This window comes from Cavia porcellus, unplaced genomic scaffold (assembly GCF_034190915.1).
Source record: "Cavia porcellus strain 051 isolate PalLab524CR breed Dunkin Hartley unplaced genomic scaffold, mCavPor4.1 scaffold_29, whole genome shotgun sequence".
Lineage (NCBI taxonomy): Eukaryota > Metazoa > Chordata > Mammalia > Rodentia > Caviidae > Cavia > Cavia porcellus.
The window spans coordinates 26,019,493-26,028,681 of record NW_026947512.1 but is presented as its reverse complement, the minus strand read 5'-3'; positions in this window follow the sequence as shown (position 1 = coordinate 26,028,681).

Genomic DNA, 9,189 nt, shown 5'->3' with positions numbered 1-9,189 from the left:
TGAACAAGAGTGGTGACACTAGAAACCTTGTCTTGTTCCTGGCTTTAGGGGAAATTTTTTCAGTTTTTCCCCATTTAATAGTATATTTCCATAGCCCAGATGCCCATCAACTGATGACCGGATAAAGAAGGTAGTGTTTTGTTTTGAAAATGGAGTATTACTCTTCCATAAAGAAGAATAAGCTTGAGGCATTTCTAGGTAAATGATTACACTTGAGGCCATGTGCTAAGTGAAATAAACTGGACACACATGTAAATGTCTCAGTTTTTCTGGGGTGACAAACTGAAAGTGTGAATAAGGACCAAAACATAAAATAGATATTGTAAAACAGGAAGAAAATGTCCAAATGGGAAGGGGAACTAAGGAAAAGGAGGAGGAAAGGAAGGAAAAGAAAAGAAACAAATGATGAGAAAAGAAGGAAAAATGGAAACAAAGCTTTGTAAATAGAGAAGAGAAAAAGAGTTGAAGGGAGGGTCAGAGAATGGAGAAAAAAAGAATCAAGTGATATTATGTACAGGCACAAATTCTCTATAATGAATATAATTATTATATATACTTAAATGGACCAATAAATTTAATAAAATAATTATGTTTCTGAGGTTTGTCATACTGGCTTTTATCAGATTGAGCTAAGGTCCTTCTATATCTGTTTGCTTCAGGGCATTTTGTTTGATTTTTGTTTTTACCATGAATGGTGTTGAATTTCCTCAAAAACATTTTCTGCATCTATTAACATGAGCATGTGGTTTCTGTCTTTGATTCTATGTGTGATAATGTTACATTTGATGATTTCTGTATGTTGAACCATCCCTTAATCCCTGGGATAAAACCTACTTGGTCATGATGCGTGATCCTTTTGATGATGTATTGCATTCTATTTGTCAGTAATTTATGGAGGATTTTTGCATCAGGAATGAATCTGGAAGCACACCTTCCCTTCCCTTTACATTAGTGTTTGAGGAGTCTTATATAATTCAGCAGTGAATCTATTAGTTACTGGGCTTTGTGTGTGTGTGTGTGTGTGTAGTTTTAAAAATCACTGTCTCAATTTCATTGCTTATTATTGGGTAGTGCAGAATTTTTGTTTTCTTAGTTCAAGTTTTGTAATTCATATGTATACAGAAATCTGTCCATATGTTCAAGATTCTCCAATTTGTTTGAGTACAGTTTTTCATAGTTATAATTGTCTTCTGGATTTCAGTGATGTCTGTGTTGATTTTGCCTTTTTTCAGTTCTGTTACATTGGGCATGAATATTTTTGGCCTTTTGGAAAATTTGGCTAAGAATTTACAAATTTTGTTTTTTCTTTCAAGAACCCACTCTTTGATTCACAGATTCTTTGTATATTTTGCCTCAATTTTGTTAATTTCTGCTTGACTCTTAGGGTTTTCCTCCCTAAATCAGGTTTGGATTTGCACTAGTGTTGTTTTTTGAGTACTTTGAGGTTCATTATTAGGTTACTTATTTAAACTCATTCTGTTTTTCTAATGCAATCATGGAGTGTGATAAGCTGTCCTCTTAGGAGTGCTTTCCTGTGTCCCATGAATTCTGCTGTTTTACTGGCATTGTCATTTGATTTCAGGAATTGTTTAATGTATTTCTTGATTTGACTTTTTTTGTGTGTTTGTGTGATCTGTTGAGTGTTTAGAAGTATCATTCAGTTTTTGATATCTATAAAGTTTCTGTGGATTCTTGTGTGATTGTTTTCTGGTTTTAGTGAGTAATGATCTGCTATGATTTCTGTAAATCAGGTGTGGGCATGTAAGAAGGATGAGATTTCTGTAAAATTTTTCTCTAACTCCAATTAGCCTTAGCTTAGTCTTCTTGGCATCATCTATAGCTATAGGATGAATTTTTCTTGTTTTCTTATTATTTTCAAGAATTCACTGTATAATTTCCTTTTTGTTGTTCAATTGGCCATTTCTGCATTTTTTAAATTCTATTAAATTTTTTTTTAATCCCTGGAATTTCTATATGGCACCTTTTGGTGAAGCCTTTATCTTTGGTGAATTTATCATTCATATTTTGAACCATTTAGTCAGGTCTTCCAATTTTCTGTATTTGTTTCTTCCATCTCTAGATCATTATGTTTTTATATTCATTCTGTCATCTTTGGGGTCCTCTCCTTTGAACTCCCTGAGTCTCTTTAACTCTTTTTAAATCATTTCATACAGTCCTACTATGTGGTGTTTGCTTTCCTCTCCAGTGGTGCCCTTAGATTTGTTTTGGGGGAGTTGGGAACCTTTGTGGGGGGTGTTTCATAGTCTTTATTTTTTCATGCTCATATATGTATATACATATTTTTTTCTTTCTTTTCTGGTGCCAATGTTTGAAGTCAAATACAGTGAGGAGAATTTATTGTTGGTATATGGGTTTCTTTTAATTAGATTGTTTTTCATGGATGTGTTGGTCTAGGAGTACTTTTACCCTTATAATCTTTCCAATTTAATTAGATTAGATACTTTCACTATGTTGTTAGGGGAGAATTTCTATTGGTTGACAAAGCCAACAGGTCCAAGCATATATCAGTCACAAACATTTGTACGAACTGATAATGTTACCCTTTCGTCAATATTCCTTACAGACTATATTGCACAGGGATATGTGAGGTGTAGGTATGTAGGAAGGATGAGTAAAGGAAAGGAAGTATAACAATGGAAGGAGAGGGAGGTAAGTGATATGTCAATAGGTACAAAAGAAAATAGGGAGTCAGAGTCTGTTGGAGTTATTTTGTGTCTTGTATAAGGCCTGAGATAAAGGAGTTTGGGAGAGTAGGTGGGGAAGAGGATATTTGCAAACAGATGTATTGAGAGACTGAAGAAAGTTTGTGGCATTGCTGGTGCCTGTTAATGTTTGTTGTTACTGTAGTCTTGCTCCTCTAAACCCAATTTTGCTAAAATTACCCTAATATGCCCTTTTGTGATATTGTTTAATTTATAGCATTGGTAAATTCTCCTTCTGTAATGTACTTATTCAATCCCCTGTTATTTCAATGTCATTAGATGAAGAGGAAAAGAGGGAAGACCAGAGGGTGAGATGGAGAGGGGTGTGGGAAAGGAATACAGTAAGGGAGGGTCAGTGGATAGGAAGAAAGATACACTAAGAAAGGAATCAGATCAAAGGAGAACCCTTCAGGTGTAAAGTGTAACTAATACAAGTAAAGAAGACCCAAAAGAGTAAGAAAAATGAAAAGAAGGAAGAGAAAGAAAGAAACTACAAAAACAAAAAATAATGAGGAAAGCCCAAATTCAGGAAAGAAGTGGGGTGTTATTGCCAAATTAGTAGAAATAATAAAACCTTTGCATCCTTGTTATAGCAATAACCCAGAACTTCCACATAGCTCCCTCTTCACTGGTTTCCCTGTCTAGTTTCAAGTAGACACCACACAGTTTCTCCTTTGTGTGAGAGAACTGACTGTCCAAAGGCTGGAGGACTGTTGCTCCCTCCTAACTCGTGTCCTGGTTTTGAGCTCCAGACATGCCTCTTTGCAGACCTCTGATTATTTTGGATTGATTTGGAAGCCAAATTTTGTGGACTTCTTTGCTCTTCCTTTCACAGGTTTTTCTTGTCTATTCCTAAATGGTCAAACAACCCAAGGTGCTAATCATCTTTGCCTATTTCCACTTTGTCCATAGAAACCAAAAGAGGGCACTCTTTGTCTCTCCTGACTCATGGGAGTCACCATCACAGCGCTGTTTTATGATTTCATCATAGAACTTTGCTTCTCACTTCCTTCTGCCCTTTTTAGCAAAACATTTCTGGGTGCTCCTGCCCCTTGTGGGAGCCCAGTGACAATCATAGGTAGGGCATGAGTGTTCTATGAATGGCACTTCGGTTGTATGGTGGGAGAAGTAGGCAGATTATTATTATTATAGCTTTGTCTGTGATGGGAAAACCTCTGCCTGGTGTCCTACTACCAGCAGACCTTGCCAACAGCTGTGATGGTGCAATTAACATTTACTTCACTCTGTTTTCAGCTTCTTCGAGTCCTGGGTTGGTACTGACTAGGTTCTCTGTGCTCAGTGGGAAGACAGCCTGACTGTGGGTTTATTCAATCTGCCAGACTGTCAAGGGCCAGATTTTCTCTTAGTCCAGTCCTTTCCCAATACAGAGTGGGCACCGGCTGTGTGGTAGGGTCAGGTACTAGATCCAGACCTGGTTTCCTCTCTCCTACCCTCTAAATTCTTGGTTCTAGTCCAGCTGGGCTGCCTTTTTGTTTATCGTTATTTCTTATCATGCCTAGCATTAACTGCCTTTCTTCCACACTGAGTCAGATACACACCATCACTGGTGCCCGCTGTTTGTCTCTGTTGGGTTCCTCTGGGTGTTGTATTGTTGAGAAATAATACTAACTGATAAAAAGGCAAAGTTAGAAAGATAGATTGCAGGGATTACAAGTTTACAATTTTACAATTGAGATGAGGAGGCTTTGCAGTCTTTGGAAGAACCACAGTCCAACGGAGGAATGAGTGGCTAAGGTGAAATGGAGCATGATAAGAGTTGACAAAACTGACCCTTGGCCTGTGGGGTGGTGTGCATGCCTCTAATCCCAGCACTGTGAAGGCCAAGGCTGGAGAATTGCGAGTTTGAGCCCAGCTTGAACACCTCAGCAAAACCACCTCAAAACTAAAAAGGGGAAGCGTCTCCTGACATCCATCCCATGAAGGATCTAAAATGAAAACCTAAATTCTGTCTTCTCACATGCCTGCCTATAGTCCCAGTACTGAAAGTAGCAACTTTTGGTTTAGAGTAAAATTGGTGTGCCAGAGTATTTACATCCTTAAATCTGGGGAAAATGTCTCACGATATGTAGACCTGAAGATATCTTTAAAAGTTCTATAACAGCCAATCAATGCAAATATTAAACTCCAAAAACATACTGTATATATTCACTGAACAATTTAATTTTAGCTCTATGTATATGTGTATAATGAATTTATTAAAAAGGAGTAAAAACTTTATTAAGAAAATATAATCAATAGAAGCATGGGAAGGAAAATGCTACCACAAAATACTTATTAAGTATGTAATTGGCACAATTCTCAGACAGACATCGTTAAAGGAATATTAACTTCTAGAATCAAAAAAAAAATGAATTTTGAGTAGTTGTCTTTTGTATATTTACCCGTAGTTTAAAATCCGACAGACTGCTATACAGTCAATTTTAGTTCCTGGACTGAATGATCACAGGAGCAGTCTATATTCATCCAGTGAATAACAAAAGATCTCCCTTGCAAAATCTGAACACTTTCCAAATGTAAATCTTTTCAAGGGTGAAATCTCTTCCCATTCTCAGTGCATTTCCACAGCCTTCTTTCGTAGTCCAATGGTAACTAAAGCTTGGCATACTCATTGGAACATGGGGAACCTCCAGAGCTTCTTGGAAGCCAGGTATTCCTTTTGTACTAAATACCACAAAGGCATGTGAAAAACAATAATAATAACAGTTAAAATACTGAGCTACAAAGTTAGTAATTGAGAATATGGCAGGGTCCTCATGGTAGGTGGGAGAGCTCTGGCCAACAACTCTTACTACCCCAAATCATCTCCATACAGATGTTAGTCAACCAGTTCTAGGGAAAGGCCCCTGTATCATTCTCTATAGGCAAAGTAGATTTCCCTTTTCTTCTATCAAGCAAGGCCTGTCCTAGACAAACATGGGTTGAGCAGAGATTGTTTATGAAATCCAAAATCCTGCCCAGTTCTTCAAAATATTTGCTGATCTGAGTTTTTAAAGTTTAAACAAAATTGGCTAACAAAAATCGTGGAAGTTGGCAGCCTTGGAATATCTGTAGGACTGGACAACAGGGTAGAAACTGGGGAAATCCAGGTACAGAGTTGTTGAATAATCTATAGCCAGTAGAGTAAAGCCTCCACGTGACAACACATTTATCAAACATTGCCTATAATTAGATACATTTCACTTTTGAATGAAACTTTACACTGAGTTTTAACATCAGTAGAAAAGTGTTTTTGCTTTTTGTTGTTGTTGTTATTGTTGTTTTGAGATAGCATTTCACTTTGGAGTTCAGGCTAGCCTTGAACTCACTTTGTAGCTTAGGCTGGCCTCAAATTCACAGTGATACCCTTACCTCAGCCTCCTGAGTGCTGAGATTATAGGCATGTGCCACCCTACCCAGATTAGAAACAAATTTTGAAAAATTATTTGAAGTTCAACAAATTAATGAAGCCAATGAATATTTTGAAAACATGTTTTTGGTGTCCTGAGGCCAAAAACATAGAATATAGATAAGAGGTATAATTATGTCTGTGAAAATAATCACTATGGTGATTATAGCCATTTAAACATAAGGTGATCATGTACAATAGAATAGAAACCACAAGTTATTTGGGAAATAATACTAATTTTGTAAAGAGAGTGTTCTTTCTAATATAGCAACACTGCAAGTCAGTAAGGGTAACACTCTGAGTACTTTGTCTAATCATGATGTTAATTTGCCCTGAGCCATTGTATCCCCCAGTCTGGTTCTCTGGAAGGTGACTGAGCAGAATTTGGTATAATGGGCCTTCTTGCTCTATATGTGCACAAATCATGACTTCATTGTCATTAATACTGTGCTCTAAACAGCTAATTAAAAATTGCACACAAAAGAACTATGATATTGAGAGCAGTAACCCTTGTGTAGAAAGCAGGGCATCTAATGGACCCCCTGTTCCTTCCTCCTGCCTTTGAGGGAAAGACCAGAATCTTCTTGGATTTGGGTGCAGCCTTTGCAAGTCTTCCACGTATAGGAGCAAGTTCAAGGTGATTATAAAATTAAACTTTAAAAGTTTTTTTTCAAAAAACAAAGAATTATTTTGCATATATGAATCACTTAAATTTTAGAGTTAATTTTATCATATAAATGAATCAAACCATCTGGTGTTCACTGAAAGGTGTAACATAAAAGTTTTGTGTTTGAATTTTAAGCATTTTATGGAAATAAAAAACATTGTATCATTTCACTTCAGAAACTAACACCATTCTGATTTTAAATTATTCAAAAGAACTGTTTAGAGAAATATCTGACATTTATTTCATACACAAGATAAGTTGAAAGGTAAAATGAGAGACAATAACCTAAGAGCACCACAAAGATAATTTTTAAAAAATCTCTTATACAAATATAGATAGATGAATCAAGGGCATAAAAGTTTATAATTCCAGGGACAGTTTTGAAAATAAAAGTAAATTAAGCACTGAAAGCAGTATCTTTGGTTCTACTGTGGACACTCTTTTTCACTGCTCCAGCCTGCCTTTCTTTTGTCTATTAATCACCACGTGTCTCCTCCCCTCCAGACCCTGCAGAGCACTGCTGGGTGTGGCCTGGGAGGCCCCCTGGAGCACTGATTGGCTGGTTGGGAGCCCTAAGTGCCTTCAGTACCTTCACTTCTGGGTGCTTAATTGGCTCAGCTGATGTAAGGCAAGGTGAACACTTTTAGAGCTGAAACTTATGTCACATTAGCTTTAGTGACATCTTTTAATGCTTACCAGCCCTCTAGTGAAGAATCTCATGTACAATGGAATTCCTCATTTTTTGGATCAACTTTCCTTGATGTCTTTTTCCTCTGACTCCTTGGTCCTTTGAGGGAATTCTTTATGCTTTCCTTGGGTTTCCATGTAAGCATCTTTTTATGGCTGCAGAGAAGATAATTTTCTTTTACTTTACATTGCATATTCTGCCATATCCTTAAATCTCTTTCCTTTTGTTTCTTTTCTTACAAATGATAATTTCTAATAATTTCCTATCATAATGCAGAGAGAAAAGTGTTCCATAGTGCTCTAGCACTCACAAAGAAGAACCTGCTATCAACTGTGTAAGATATATTTCCCAATATGGAAGATTGCTTGACTTTTTCATTATTTTCAGAATATAGATCAATTATAGGCTTAGATAATGTCTTTATTTGTCATGCTTGTTCTTTTTATGTTTTTCTCAAACAGCATATACCTTTAATTTCTTTTTCTAACTCAGAAACTTTTTGAATGAAAATGAAACACATTTTTTTTTCATTATTTTCTATATATTTTGGTTCTGGAATGCTTATCCTTAGTTGAGTTCTGGGATCTGTTCTCTATTTCTAAATTCTTCTTTGCTATTCTTTTATTGCTGAGGCAAATTACTTAATTGTTCCGTGTTACAGATTTCTTATTTTAAAAATGGGGACAATTAGCAGCATGTTATTAGATTATTCATTAATAAGAGTATTAGGTTATTTTTAATTCCTCAAATGCTAATCTTTGTTGTATTTTCCGACTCCTTTTGCTCAATTATTTTGCACGTGCTTTGTAATTTTCCATAATAGGTCCATCTTAAAATAGATGTTAGTTTTCCTAGGGCAGCTTTTAATTTCCAGGATTGAGAAGAAACAGCTATAGATTTATTCTACTAGACACCCAGATGTTGTAAGACTAGACTGGTGACAGTTTTTTTGCTGTTATTATTTTTTATTTTGTTTTGCATTGAAAGTTTGGTTCAAATACTTTTTCTGCTAATACTGATCTTGGACAAAGATAAATTTCCTGGCTGTACACAGGAGCAGTATTCTTCTAGCCCCTCAATGAGAAGATACCTCTGGAGAAGCCCCATTTTATATAGTATCTAAACTCCAGTTCGTGCTCTTGGTGTACCACAAAGTTCTTCTGTTCTTGTGTGATGTTACAACTCAAAGTGCCTTATCGGTAAGTTCCATTTCTTGATGTAACAACCGTTTCTCTGCAGCTCTGTTTATCATCCAGTTTCTCGGTTCTTTAGTTTCTGTCACTTGAACCTTTCCCCTTCTTTTCCCCCAAGTCTAACTTTGCATTAATTTTTTTAAATTTCATTTAGCACTGTTATTATTTTGAATCATTAACACTACTTAACAGATTGCCTGCACAGAAATCCAAATTATTAATATGCTCTAAAGTTCATTCCTTTTTTATTTTTTTCTTGTCTGCTTTCTCTGAAGACATTTCCCCTTTTCTGTACAATTAGTTTTCTTAGATCACTGGAATACTTGCTTTGGGTTCATATTTTTTGAAAAAAAAATTGATTCATTATTGTAGGCCATTTGGTGTAGGTTTTTTACGAAATTGTATAGTCCTACTTTCCTGTTTTCTCTAATAGGAGAGTTAGCTCTAGACTCCATAATTTTTCCAAGTGCATTGGAACCTTCATCATTATCAAAGTAGAAAGAACTTTGCTT